Here is a 16,065-nt window from a genome sequence, read left to right as displayed (position 1 = left end):
TTTATTAAGACCACTCAATCTGTTATACTACTGAATATTGACACCAACAATATCGTGGACAGAATATCAAAAGGAAAGTACATATAGGGATTTATAGATGTATTATTCCTAAGGCCACATTAACGTACCTTGAAAATATATGTACAGTGTAGGTACATGTATATGGAGTTGGTTGTGGAAAATCTAGACTTACCTGTCAGTATTTTCTTTTTGTTATTCTGTCCTCAATATTGTGTCCCATTGTTATGGTTGTTTCTATATTCAGGGGGCACACCCGTCCGGTCCACATAAACAGTGCCATTAGCATAATAAGTGCACTCAAGGAAAAGAAAACTATTAACAAAACTATAAATAACATGTTCAAACCATCTCCATGTACATCAAAATTCCAAGTTTAACTTTCACAAATCCTACTCTGGAAGAGTATTTTTATTTTCAACCAATATTTAGAAAAAACAGCCGAACAACAGTTGCTACTTTAGCTAAATCCATAGCAGATAAGAGTTTGAAAGCTCTTGCAGCAGTTCTAAAAATTGCCTCTCGGAATAAGGGTCTGAATAACCTTTTCCCTCTCTTTCAAAATTGGAAAGCAGATTAATATATAGTGCTTCAATTCTTGTGTTGTTTTCCTATTTTTTAAAGAACCCTAAACAAGCTATTTTTATACAGGTGCATTTACACAAATAGCCCGTAGTACATAAGTCATATGTTTTTTTCTCATTTCATGGCATACAGTGTACAAAATATATATACGTATATATATATATATATATATATATATATATATATATATATTCACTGAAAAAACCATAGGTTATAGACCATATATAGTTAGGAATTAGCATTTACAAAACCTTGAAAATTCACTGAAAAAACCATAGGTTATAGACCATATATAGTTAGGAATTCGCATTTACAAAACCTTATTTTACTCACACAAAACCATTGAAATTCCATATATAGTTAGTTGCACTAACTATATATCGCGCACCCGCAATCCACTGCTGATGATGTCACATATTACATCATTCATGACATGGTCAGTGACATCACTGATGACATCACTGATGACATCTCAAATGACATCACTGATGACATCTCATTTGACATTACTGATCACATCACTGATGATATCATTCATGTGATAATACGATGAACCTCTTTAGACTCTAATATAACCTTAGATACAATCAGTGTAAACAGACACTCACAGACACTCATCCATGGAGTTACTCCCACACCTAGTCAGTCATGCAAAGAATCAATCACACCTCCATTTCCTCAACTATACAGTTATACAAACTTTACTTATTCAAACATATACTAACACATATTTACTCTCTTATACAATCCCTGATACAAGTTCACAATGATCCATACAGCCACTCACACATTCACTGGCTCTTATGCACAGTTATTTATATATGTCAACTCTCACATGTACTGTGTTTTACATATGTACTTACTTTGACATGTAGCACTGAGATATCCATTCACTCACCAATACACTCATGCACACAGTCAACCGCCCATACAGCTGTTTCCACATGCACTTTTGAAACCATACATCTAGTGAATCAACTGCTCACACATCTATGCACAGAGTCATACACCTCCCAGCCACCCACACACACACTCAGTCTCCCATACAAATACTTGGGCAACCAATCAATAACCCATATAGTTACTCATATAGCTACTTATCAACACATGCAACAGTTTACAGAACAACAGACATAATGATGCACAAATTAAGACAGTTTAGTCACTAACCCATGCACTCAGTGAGACACATTTAATCACTCACTCATACAGTCAGTCATGCACCTACTAAATCCTTCATCCAGACACTTATACATCCACTCATTCTTCAATATGTAAGACATATTTTAACTTTACAGAAACATACAGTCACTGGATGTTGTCATCAGTGATGTCATCAGTGATGTCATTTGAGATGTCATCAGTGATGTCATCAGTGATGTCACTGACCATGTCATGAATGATGTAATATGTGACATCATCAGCAGTGGATTGCGGGTGCGCGATATATAGTTAGTGCAGCTAACTATATATGGAATTTCAATGGTTTTGTGTGAGTAAAATAAGGTTTTGTAAATGCGAATTCCTAACTATATATGGTCTATAACCTATGGTTTTTTCAGTGAATTTTCAAGGTTTTGTAAATGCTAATTCCTAACTATATATGGTCTATAACCTATGGTTTTTTCAGTGAATTTTCAAGGTTTTGTAAATGCTAATTCCTAACTATATATGGTCTATAGCCTATGGTTTTTTCAGTGAATATATATATATATACATACATATATAAACATATATCATCTGTATATCTATATAAATACAAACATAAATGCATGCATACATATACTTATATGCATACAGATGCATGTTATTTACATGAAAGTTGAAAAAACACTAATAAAAGCAAAGCTAAAAAGCCACCTCATTACAAACAGAATGGCTTTAACTTAAACGAGGGCGAGATCTATTGCAATTTGAATGCTTGTTTACTTTGGTTCCATCAAGAAGGCATTCAGATGTGTCACACATTTGCCATAAATTCTGAATGTTAGCACTCTAGTTGCACATTAGATCACTGTAGTAAAGCTACTGCTCACCAGGGACGTCTGCTGCTGGTATTCAAAGTGCATGTTTCAGTCTGCATGTCAGAATTTTTTTAATGAAATAGAAGAGGATTTGAGAAGTCACTCAAAATGATCCCTAATTTTTCTTTCTGAAGCACTAATCATACTTTCTATGGCAAAATATACCCCCTCATTTTGTTCCTTTTTAAATTAAATGTTTTAAGAGTTACCACTTTATTCCAATCAAGATGGCTTCAGGTGTGCCATACCTTTGTAATAAGTAGGACTGTTAGCGCTCTAGTTGTTCTTTAAAACACTCTGGGGCATTCTGTCATTGGGCTATACTTGGGCTACATCTGGGTGATATTTGGGCTACATTTGGGCTCTTTTGTCTCTGGTGGCCATTTTGGGAGACTGCATGTCAGAATTGTTTTATGAAATAGAAGAGGATTTGAAAAGTCACTCAAAATATGCCCTAATTTTTCTTTCTGCAGCACTAATAATACCTTCTATTGCATAATATACCCCCTCATTTTGTTCCTTTTTAAATTAAATGTTTTAAGAGTTACCACTTTATTCCCATCACGATGGCTCCAGGTGTGCTATACCTTTGTAATAAGTAGGACTGTTAGCGCTCTAGTTGTTCTTTAGAACACTCTGGGACATTCTGTCATTGGGCTATACTTGGGCTACATCTGGGTGATATTTGGGCTACATTTGGGCTCTTTTGTCTCTGGTGGCCATTTTGGGAGACTGCATGTCAGAATGTTTTAATGAAATAGAAAAGGATTTGAGAAGTCACTCAAAATGTGCCCTAATTTTTCATTCTGCAGCACTAATCATACTTTCTATGGCAAAATATACCCCCTCATGTTTCTTTTTAAATTACATGTTTTAAGAGTTACCACTTTATTCCAAACAAGATGGCTTCCGGTGTGCCATACCTTTGTAATAAGTAGGACTGTTAGCGCTCTAGTTGTTCTTTAGAACACTCTGGGACATTCTGTCATTGGGCTATACTTGGGCTACATCTGGGTGATATTTGGGATACATTTGGGCTCTTTTGTCTCTGGTGGCCATTTTGGGAGACTGCATGTCAGAATGTTTTAATGAAATAGAAAAGGATTTGAGAAGTCACTCAAAATGTGCCCTAATTTTTCATTCTGCAGCACTAATCATACTTTCTATGGCAAAATATACCCCCTCATGTTTCTTTTTAAATTAAATGTTTTAAGAGTTACCACTTTATTCCAATCAAGATGGCTTCAGGTGTGCCATACCTTTGTAATAAGTAGGACTTTTAGCGCTCTAGTTGTTCTTTAGAACACTCTAGGAGGCTGCAGTAGAACACAAAGGAATCAACTGACAGTCTCTGTCCTTGTTGGATGTACATGTTTTACTGAGAATGTCAGACTTCATTTTCACATGACTGAGAAAGATAATGTGAATTTACAGAAAATATGCTTTCAGTTTAGCTTATAGATCCCCTTCCAAACCACTGTGGGAAAATCATGAGATATTAGTTTTCTTTCAAACAATATTCATGATATCACAGCAGAAGGTTTTTTCACATGGTAAAATCACCTTAGAACCCACCACAATTCCTAAAACGAGTATGGTACCATCAACAAATGATTTATAATGTAACTAAAGTCCTAAAACCCTCTATTAACTACAATGCTTTTTAATGAGGTGCTATCATGTATATTGGTCCCAAGATGGCTGCCAACACTTCTTGGATGAAGTGCTGACAGCCAATCAGATCAGATGTGTGGTTAGGCTCCGCCCAGATATATATCTTTTTTTGAACCTAAATTACTCAAAATCCACTAGAGCACATATATTGAGACCTAGCAAAGGCACATCGGGCTAACAGTCCCTACAATTTTGCCAATTTTCGTGCAAATCCATTCAGCCGTTCGAGCTAAAAGTGAGGCCAACCGCCCTATGGAAATTAACATGGGAAAAACGCGTTTTGGGACCCCCCTTTTTTCTCGGCCCCCCCTTGATGAAACCCCCCCAAATTGTCAGGGGCTGCTCAGAAACAAAATGTTCAATTTTCCTGAAAATTTCAGCCAATTCCGTCCTCAAACGCCAAAGTTATTAGACATAGAATTTTCAAAAATCCCATAGAGAAAAAATCCTAACTATATATACCTACTGGCGACCGCCAGTAGGTAATATATATATATATATACATCATATGGTATCATGTGATCAAGCCTCTGGCTAGAGGCGAAACGCGTCATGCAGGACTGCTTGGGTTTTATTTCTCTGAAATAAAGAACACTTAACTTTTGCACGAAGCTTTGGGTCCGACTTGTTCGTTTTCCTGTGGAATGGAGGAATGATGCTGCGCGCATTAAACGATATCGAATTTCATATATATATATATTTATATATATATATATATATATATTTATATATTTTTTTTCTTCTTTTAAATAGTTTTTATACCACGAACATGATCCTTGCAGGTATCAGAGTGCTTTACAAATGTAGAGAGAGCATTTATTCCTCATTAAATTCAAGTAAAGAACAAAGAGAAGAACATCATTTTCCAGAGATTTAAATGTGGAAGGTTTGGCCACTGGATGTCAGTTCAGAAGCACCTGATGACCAGAGATAGTGACACATTGATTAAGCTCAAGAATGAAATAGGCTGCAGCGTTTTGAACCAGTTGCAGACTGACGGAAATAGTCTTATGTGTAGGAAGTTGCTTGTCATGGTCTAGGCAGGAGGAAAGTATGGTCTGAATTTTTTTCCAAAAAGATTAATGATTTCCCAAAGACTTTTGAGTTGGAAGAAATTAAAGGCTGCCCTTCGTTGACTTGTGGGGCCAGCGATAGTGTGACATCAAAGAAAACCCAACCGCAGAGAACATTAGTAATTGAAATTGGGGCTGAGCCTATAGAGGCAAGCCACCAGTCTGAGGTCTGGATAGAAGGAGACAACCGATGGCCAAAACATCAGTTGTACCGGAGTTAGGTTCAAGTGAATTGATCCTCATTCATGAAGCAATTGATGTGGTATGATCTTAGAAACAAGCCTAGAATTGTACGTGTTACCTGCAGCTGGATAATAAACTAGGTGTTACTGGCACTGGAAAAGAATAGGAATCCAGTGGAACAGATGAGAGATGTAAAGGGTGGGACTTGAAGGTTAAACAGTGCCTGCATCAAAGATGAAGCTCCTGGGGCCTCACAGGGGAGCTGCCAACAGGATAAGAGACAACCAAGAGAATGTCTCTCATCAATTCAACTGTTCCGGTGTGGGATGCATGAGATCTAATGGTCGTCCCAAAAAGAGAATCTAGATTAACTGAATGATTGAACCTTTCAAAGGCTACATGAAGATCTAATAGAATAAGGTCAACCATATCGATGTCATCCAGAACAAGAGAGAGGTCATCTGGATGATAAAAATGTATTTCTATTGCTCAAATTGGGTATAGACTGGCTCTGGGAGAGTTAAAATGTTGTTCATGTTCAACCTAGATAGTGAAGTGACTTCCCCCCTCCTCAGGAAGGTATGTTGTTATATGACCTTGCCGGATAGTTGTTTGAGCTATATTACTGCATAAATAAGAGCTAAATAATAGCATGAATACAGGAAAAAGTGGCTGCACATCAACATGAAAGAAACTATACAAATAGTTTTGGTCAACCAACATCTAGTGTTTCAGAATAAAGTATTTGAAAGAGAACTCAGGTCCTGATTTAGAGTTGGGGTAACAGGTTGTCACTGTCAGAAACCAGTTCCAAAAACCTTTTTTTAAATCATAAAATAAATGAATCCACAGCTATCTCTTCACCCATACCCATAACATATGACTATCCACTTCACTAAATTGAAGGGAATGCACAAACAATTATCACAAGAGCGATCTCATCTGAGTCAGTAAGAAAGCGAGATCTCCCTGGTCAATCATTAACTTTCTTTGTGCAGATTTCACATCTATTTCAACTGGGAGCTTCAATTTACAGAGCCCCTTCCTAGTCAAGAGATATTTATTCAGTTTTTAAGCCCATGTGGAGTATTAAAAGAATGTTAATAGTGCATCAGTGTAGCCACTCACCCCAGTAATACACTTCCAGTGTTGTCTTCTGGGCCTCACATCTTTTATATGCCTGCATCCACCTTGAAAACGTATTAATTCTTATGATTTTATCTTTTCACATATATGTTCTAATGGGCGCCAACTGTTTGGTACTCTCCCATGCCGATTCATATATGTAATTGAGGAACACGTCTTTGAGCAACCTTCACCCTACAAACAGGACCCTGTCTTTGCTAGGCTTCCCATGAACATAAATTAAATAACTTTTATTGTTTGCAGCTGTCACCTTTGGCTTACTCCTTCTGGTTTTACTACTTTTGCAAAAATATTGTTTACGTATGTCTGTGTTAAAAAATATATATTAATATATATAAATATATATGCCTGTCTGCAGAAGTTGGGCATCATCAGTGTTGCCTGGAAGTGGTTAAAATCCTTTTTGGAAGATAGAACCCAACAAGTTTGGATTCCCCCTTTTGTGTCAACATCACAAACTTTGCTAAAAGGGGTTCCTCAGGGGTCTATATTGAGCCCCTTGTTATTCAATCTTTATATACCGTAACCCCGCTTAATTAGCTGGCCGAGGACCTGGGTGCTAAAGAGGTTGCCTTCGCCGATGACACTCAACTCTTGTTTACCTCGAAGAAGCACGAGGCTGCCACCACCCATGTCAATGCTTGCCTGTCTGCTGTATTTAACTGGCTCTCTTTGGCTCAGTTAAAATGTAATGCAGACAAAACTGAGATCCTTTTCTTTGGGGAGTTCCACCCATTGTTTTAACATAACTTTTGGCCCAAGGATTCCCCTAGCCCTTCTCCATCTGGCCACCCTGTAAAAAAATCTTGATGAAAAGCTAAGCTTTGGTAACCAGATCAGCAGACTAACTGGTACTTGCTTTGGCATTTTAAAACTCCTCCATAGATTTTCGCAGCGGCTGCCTCTTCCTGCAATGAAACTGTCATTCGTGCTTTGATCACCTCTCGCATTGATTATGCGAATGCGCTGTATGTCGGTCTCCCTTGCTACCTTTTGGACAAATTGCGGGTTGTCTAGAATGCTGCTGCTCGGCTGTTGTTGGACCTTCCTGAGCGCTTCAGTGTTAGGCAGCATCTGCCTAACTTACACTGGTTGCCCGTTAAAGCTTGTATTATCTTCAAGGCTTTGGTCATTGCTCATGCTGCACTTTATGGGTATGGCCCTGCCTATCTCAGGAAACGCTTTCAGTTTTACAGGAAACGCTTTCAGTTTTACACTCAGGGCAGGCATCCTCATTCTTAGAACATGCTCCTGGCCACTGTCCCCAGGTTATGCCTGAAATGTAAGGGGGGCAGCTCATTGCCCTATCTGGCCGCAACATATTGGAATTTCCTTCCCCTGGATCTGCGTAGTCTTGAGAAGCCTACTCAGTTTAGGAAAAAAACTCAAAACGTTCCTGTTTAACTAGTTTGTCCTGGCCTTCTTCTACTATCTGTTTCTATGTTTCTCTTGGGCTCGCACCGGGACACTCTTCTGAGTAGCTGTGCGTGCTACAAATTATGATAACATAACATATATATATATATATTTGTGTGTTTAGGAGACAGACTTGTTCTGAGTGTAATTTGACATCGCTAAGTGAATAGCACGTAAGTAGGGACTTTTTTGAGCAGCAATGGCGATAGATTTGAGAACAAATGGTAACATTTTTGACTTGCACCTACGACGGACGTACAGCTTGCATCTGTTGGAAAAAGCACTTGCATAAAAGACAAGCGCTGTTATGCTATGTTCACTTTTATAGCTCACTGCCATGTGTATGGTCCTATAGCAGTTTCAGAACCCTGGTGCCCTTTATTGTTCTGGAGTACCGTTGAACTGTGTGAACTTTGTCTGGCTTTAGAAGTTGTATTTGGTTGTATTGCGATTTGAGTCAATATTAGTGGCCGATGATGTGTTCAGTGATAGCTTATATAGTATAGTGACCCCCAAGATCCTGTTATGGATCTGTCTAGAGCATTTTCTGCTTGGATGTGTGTGTTGCAGGATATTGCTGTTTTTTTGTCTACTGGAGTGTAAGGTTGTCCATTGCTCTGTGTTATTTTTGAGGCACCTTTGCCCGTTTTGGGCTTTGATCACTTGCTTTTAGTGCATAATTATAGCACTGTGGTTCCTTCTTTTTCTTCATATTTGGTCCCACCTGTTGAAGTGACCCCCACTATCTATGACTTTACAATCTATACAATGCATATGTTCTCTAGGCTATATCCAAATAAATGTTTTAAATTTCCCAATGATGTTAGGGACATCTGTTACACCATTCCCATGCTATTAGATTGACCTTTTGGCATGGGCTGCTGATGGAGCAGAAGTGCACAAATTTAACAACATTCACAGTTTTGTTTATTCTGAACATTTACACTATGGCTGGTATTGAAAATGTCAGTGTCTATAATATACAAAATAGTGGTGGCTTTGCTAATAACCCCACACATCTTAAGTGGCACAGATAAATTCTGGGAAGTCAATATAAGTAGCAGACTGTATTTTGATATGGGTCTTTCCTGGTACAAACACCCTGCCACCTAGGGTGTGATATCCAAACCCAGGAGACCCTGATCGGCATACAAACATCAATCAAAACTACAGAAGTACACTAGGAAGTCCAAGGTTGTAGTATGCAATCCAATGAAATAATCTTCTTTTCCAAACTTTAGGTTATGTTGTATGTGATCTATTCTTTCCACAGACATTCACATTCTTTGGCCTGGATGTTATCTTCAGTACAAACAGGCAGCTGACACGTGTTTCGTCAAAAAACTCTCAGGACACTACAGGAGAGTTGCAAGCACTATTCCCTGCAAGTTGCGTGCCTGCGTGCACCTCTGCTGTGCGTGAAGCGCGTACACACAGCACAGCACAGCACATCCCAGGAGAGCGTTCGTGGGCTGAAAGGCAGAGAGTGCTCCTGCACTTACCACCTTTCTTTTCTAATTAGAGCGCGGCTGTGGGGCTGATTGTGGACCTTTTGAAAGTATTTATGTTAATCAAAGCGCCGCCCTTCAAGGGCTGCATTAAACATAACTACTTTCAAAAGGCAAGCAATCAGCCCCACAGCCGCGCTCTATTTAGAAAAGAAAGGCAGTAAGTCTTCAAACACGAGGTGTGCTTTCAGAATCATCTGAAAGCACACGTTCGTGCTTTTAAACTTGATGTATTTAGTTTAAAAAAAAATTATTTTCAAAGTTTTATATAGCGCGGACAAGATCTTTGCAGATATCAGAGCGCTTTACAGTTAACACGGGGTAAGGGAAACAAGCGGGAGATTAAGCAAACTAGCCTTGCTTCATTAAGAAAAGAAATGCAGCAAGTTTAAAAACACAATGTGTGCTTTTAGGTGATGCTGCATCCTGAAAGCACACGTCAATAGTTTGGGTCTAGTTGCCTCCATGATCACAGCGTCCGTCATGGGCTGCATTGAACAAATTCTTTCAAAAAAGGCAAGCCATCAGCCCCGCGTTTAGAAAAGAAATGCCGCAAGTTTCATACAGTGCAAACTTAACCCAAAAGTATTGAGCAGTTTACATGATTGATTTATGTATTTCTATGCATGGGGAGATTAATTGATTTGCAGAGAATCACAGGAAGTTTATCTGACCCGATACTCAAAACCCATCTCCTAAGTCGGCAGCTCAAGCATGAAGCCACAACCTCTACCACATGAGCGCAAGAATTTTCAATATTATATACAACTTTATGCAACAAACAACCATTGACAAAGCAAATAGCCCTGGCTTTTTGTAGGTGTAATGTTAATTGTATTATATATTTGGAAGCAACGACAGAAGAAGCAAAAGATCAGTTGAGCGGCACACTATGCTAAGCACAGATTTTTAGCTTAATTGCTTTTAAGCCATGCCCTTAATTGCATCTGTCACACCCCTTTGAGAGACTACCCTTAGTTTTTTCATCCCACTTAAAGCCCTGGTTTACACTCACGTCTGGTTCTTGGCACACATAGCCTTGGCTGCAGCGCACAGAGACCTTATTCTACCGCACACAGAAGAAAAAAATTATAGACAACATTGGTTGTAATCAATAGTAATGATGGCCAGCTCAAGGCCAGAAAGAGCCTCACTGGAAAGGACCTGTATTGTAGCAACCTGCGTGAAGCAGGCGATGAACAGGGTTGAAAAGCACGGGGTCTTGCTACGCCTCTGCGATATCCTAAAGAAATGCGTTCGAAATGTAGCTGGAAAAAGTACCCGTGGCAGCGCAGGACCTTGATAAGCCTTAAATGCTAGCCTGGTCTCCCAGGTGTCTCTGCCGAAAAAAATAATATTTTTATAGTCATTAAATGTCTGCCTAGGTGTGTCCCCAATCCTTTCTTTCTTACCCAGAGTCTGTGCCTGCCTGTCTCCTGCCACGTGATCTTCCCTCTACTTTCTGAACTGTGCTCCTCTGCACTTACATGTTAATGTGACTTTTTTAGCTTTTTGAAATTGGACACAGGAACAGATTCACCATAATCTGATCTGGAGTAAACAAAGGTGCACACCACCAGGACTGGCCAGGTCAGCTGAACAAACAAATGGCTAATCGTTCCGGGAAGTTTTAAGAGGAAAATGTCAGTGTAGTGTGTGTCCCGCTTTCATAGCAGCGTGGAGGCTAAAATGTCTTGTTTACAGACATCTCCCTGGCACAGACAAAGTAGAGAGAACCCGATTTAAGAAGTGTAAATACACAGCTTTTGTAAGCCAGCAAAAGTCACATGATAGAATCCCTCAGTAGGTCTTCATGACCGCCGGCTCACCAGAATGCCGGGTGTATGGGAAGTGATGTCACACAACCTGCAAGTGACATCGGTTGACTCTTGAACACCCTAACTTCTTCAAAATATTCCTGGTTGATAAAGAAACTATTAATCCCTTGTGAAACCTTGATCTAGAAAAACAGAGCACCGTCATCTGGATTTGTGTTTTGAGCATCCCAATACAGGGATGTGAAAGGGAACTCAGCTGGTCTCGAGTGGCAGTTTCTAACTAAAGGTTGCAGTGTAAAGGCTCCAGTTTCTGAGTAGTGCTGTTTCACGTTAACTGGGGACTGCTGTAGCTAATTAATAAATGGCAAAAAGTGGGTTCAGTGATTATGCCAATTAGAAGAGCAAAATAATACCGATATTTTCAGTGATCAAAGAACTGCACTTTTCTAGAGGATAGCCTCTACTTCAAGATGCCGAGACACTGTGCCATTGAAGTCCCAGGCCTGACTTTTTCCATGCTTTCTATTTATTCTTTACCATATTACCTCAAAGTCCAAATCCTTCTCAAGTTCCTCTACATGCATAGCATTTGGAAGATGGAGTCCTTCATATGCAAGGAGAGCTCTACCAGCCTCACATGGCGCCCTACACAATGCGAGTACCAGCCATCTTTTGCGTTTACCTACATTTTATGGAGAAACCTCAGGCCCAACTGTTACATTTAGATTTACTTTGATCTTTCAACCTGTCAAACTGATGATACCTCATGTCCTGAAGAAGCAGCTTTTTTCAAATTATTTATGTCGCAAAACATTATTAGTAGAAAAACTGAAAATCTTGACAGGTGTTAAAAAGTTATAGGAAATAACTCTTTTGTTAGATGTAAACTGCTGTGATAACATGTAACGGAACTGGTGCTATGTAAAGCGCTCTGATAACCTAATCGGTTCAAGTTCGCGCTATAGAAAACTCTAAAAATAATAATAATAATAATATATTCAATTAAGTATATTTACCAACTATTGTTTGAAACTCCTATTTGCCTCCATCTGTTGCATCTTTTTAACTTGTTGTGGTAGATGTCAGGGAAGGGATGCTGCCTATATGAGTGTCCTATGTGCAGGGCTCTTATATGTGTTTACCTTTTCTTTTTTACTTAAATATTTGTGAGTTATGCCCTCTACCCCACTCCACTTTCATTCCCAGTGACAATGGTGATTCTGGCTACTGGCTCAATGGCTTCACCACTTACATCCCATTTCCCACCCCGCTCCATGTCATCTTCCATGCAGGCAGAGAGATGAGAGAACTTTTGCCCCCACGCAAAGCAGTCATGTTGTGCTAGGCCTCCCCAGGTTGCTGAAGATGGGAAGCTGTGGACAGCAAATCTGTCTAATGAGAGTCGAATACTTAAAACCTACTTGGAGCCATTCAGGTTTGAGAGTTTCTGGGGGCAAGTCCCTGATTACCAAATAGCCAAAGTAGGCAATGGCCTGTGGGCCCCTCTCCTTTTACTGGCCCTGAGATAACAGATCAAAATAATATTGATTTGATCTTGAAAGAAAAGAAAATTACAGTCAATCTTTTTTAAATTGTTGCCGGAAGATAGGAAAAATTCATTGAAGGGGGCCCGAAATTTCAACTGCCTAGTGGCCTAAACTGGGTTTAATCCGGCACTGCTGGGGACCAACAGACTGCGGTCCATTGAGGAGTCTGGTGTATCTGGAGACAAGGGAAGGCAGGCATTGGAGAGGGCTAGGAATAGGATGCGAGAAGGCAGCAGTAGCTGCTGAGTGCTCTGTCAGTCTCAGATCCCGCCTCTTCCTCTCATTGTCATCTGTGTGATCAGCCAATGAGAAGAAGAAGAGGCGGGATCATGGGAGCTCTACTGAGATACTGTCGGGGCTATTGCTGAGATATTTTCTCCTCCTGGAACCTGAAAAAGTGTGCATTTGGGGAGAGGATGTAGCCTTGTGGCTAGAGCTGCTGACTTTGAAACTGGGAAACCGGGTTGGAGCCTCAGCATTGGCTCAACATCCTGTGATTCTGGGCAAATCACTTAATCTCCCCGTGGCTACCGAAAATGAATGTGTCCTTGTGTAACGTTACCGGTGCTCATGTAAAGCGCTTCCATGCCTTCGGGGTTAGTTCCCACTATATAGATATGCAACAACAAAACAAAATTGGCAGCGGCTGACTACCTTCCAGGTTGCCCCTCAGACAATTATTGAGTTCACAGGATTGGGTTGAAACTGAAGGTGCCACTGCCAACCATATGGAGTGGCTGTACACTGCTCCTCTGAGCTTCTCACTGCCAGGTTTGGCAGTGCTAGATCAGCAGACCTATCTGTCAGTTTCCTCCTCTCTTCTCGGGCTCTGTTCCAAACGCCCATATAGGCAATCCACCTTCATTCATTCATTAATTCATTTTTTTGTTTACTCACTTGGCGTGCATAGTTCAAATATTATTATAATGGAATAGCAAGGTATTCCACTGGGGGGTCCGTCCCTAAACACTTTTTTTTTTATTTCCGTTGTTTTCTCTATGTCTTAATGTCCTACATGAAGCGTCCTGCGGGATGTATAAAATCGTTTTTTGCCCTTTGTTTAGGAAATTAACCGTTTTAAATTCCCCTTCTGAATGATATGAGCTCTGTTAGTCACCCGCAGTGAAAATAAAAACCTAAGCAAGTATAACGAAGGGGAAGGGCAGTAACCCCGCCAGCCAGTGGGAAATAGGCCCTTAGCACCAGTTTTATTGTATGTTTTATGTCCCTGCGTCACACTCTCACTCAGCTTCGAATGCAGGCAAACAACATGTTCCCGTTAAAATTCTGGCGGCTCGGCCAATCCCCTCATTCCTAATGGGCCTTATATCTCCCTTGTCAGCATCTGTATGTCTTTTTCCAAAAACATCTCAGTGTTGTAGCCAAAAAGGTCAACCCTGCTGCAACCTACCTAAAGTAAAAAAAAAATGCTTTAAAATTCTCTCCTTTGAAAATTTCGCGCGCCTATTATGGTCTGCACTTTCAATGCAAAACGAAAACGTTCTTGGTAACACAACTAGGTTTGTTTTCCTAGTTTCTTTTGGGAGCTCCTGTTGCTGGCTTACTTAAATTCCTGTCTAATTTGTCTCCTTGACAACTATTGGCCATGTGTCCCTTATCTCCGGTCAGTTCCACGCCTGATCGTTGCGTCGTCTCTAGCTCCAGGCGTTGGGACGGGACGGTCGTGGTTGGGGGAGGGGCAGGGGCTCTGGGGCGGTAGTGCTCAGTTTGAGCACTTGAAGTAAGCTTGGGAAGGGGCGAAGCCACGGAACTAATTTATTCTAAAAATAAGAATCTTACGAGCAGTGGAACAGCCTTAACGGGCTATTTTGAGTACAAGAAGTAGTACTGGCGTAGTATACTTAAAAGTTTTTTTTTTTACAGTTTTATATAGCAAGAACTCCACCTGAAGATATCTGAGGCTTTACATGAGCAACAGTTACATTACACAAAGACACATTTATTTTTGGTAGGCAGGGGGACGTTCAGTGATTTGCCTAGAATCACAGGATGTTGAGCCCATGCTGAGACTCGAACCTCAGCTCCAAAGTAGACAGCTCTGGCATTAGGCCACAGGCATGCACGCCTTTGTGGATCAGCCCGGAATGTCCAACTTTCTATTAGTAAAAGTTTAAAGAGGGCCACACAGTAATTTCTTCTTGTGATAATTGTATGGAAATAATCCCTTAATATTCTCAAAGATTCCCATTTTATATGCTTCATGGCCAATTTGAAAATACTAGTACAAAAAATAGTGGTCCTTATTTTTGAAGGCCTTATGCTGCCATTGCATCACTATTTACAAGGGGACGCATCTAGGCAGATGTGTCACTTTGTAAATGCCTGCACTACATTATACCTGCGTCAGGTATGTATACAGGGTGGGCGTTCCCACGTAAAATAGGCTTGTAGAAGTGGTGCAGTGAAATTTATGAGATTTCACTGCGTCACTTCTATGACTTCACTGCATCAATCCTTAAGCCAAAGCAGGCGTAAGGAGTGAAGCATGGGCTTTCACATGGGACTCGCCCCATGTGTAATTACACATTGCTGGAGTTGCATCATGTTACCGACACTCTCCAGCAACGCGTCATTACTGCACCACCACATATGTCAGGATTCCTGACGTATCTGGTCAATCCTTGCGACATGAAGCGCCGTAGTGTATATATGGCGAATCGATGTCGCTAGGAGGGCACAATGAAAATTGTTGCATCACTGTTTTTCCCCGGCAATGCAACACTTTTCATAAATGAGGCCCAGTATTAGAGAAATACAGTGCCTTTGTAAATGTGCCCCAATATTTCTATCCATATATCTATTTCTATATGTGCTAGCAATCGCTCTAATTTCCTCTTTCACTCATTCTTTGCTTCATTTTTTTTCTCACCTTTACTTGCCAGTTGTGGCTTTACAAGATGGCGTGGTGAAATGATCTTTGAAATGCAAAGTCGACATTTACAGTAGTTTACGAGACAATTTCACATCGGTAGCATGCAAACGTTTAACCTTAATTTACATAAGTTATGTGACTATGCTTTTGAACAGACACTGCTGCCCTAGAAAGATTAAAGTACAAATCTTCACATGAGTATTACTGTGGAAAAGAATAA

General features: G+C 40.1%; 1 protein-coding gene across 1 annotated transcript in view; it reads left to right on the top strand.

The window, feature by feature from the left end:
* Positions 1 to 16,065, top strand: part of GREB1 (growth regulating estrogen receptor binding 1) — a 612,299-nt gene that overhangs the window by 41,012 nt on the left and 555,222 nt on the right. The window lies entirely within an intron of this gene.

The sequence above is a fragment of the Lissotriton vulgaris genome, chromosome 6 (genome assembly GCF_964263255.1).
Source record: "Lissotriton vulgaris chromosome 6, aLisVul1.2, whole genome shotgun sequence".
NCBI classification, from domain to species: Eukaryota; Metazoa; Chordata; class Amphibia; order Caudata; family Salamandridae; genus Lissotriton; species Lissotriton vulgaris.
Note: the sequence above shows the minus strand (reverse complement) of the source record. Positions and strands in the feature narration are given on the sequence as shown.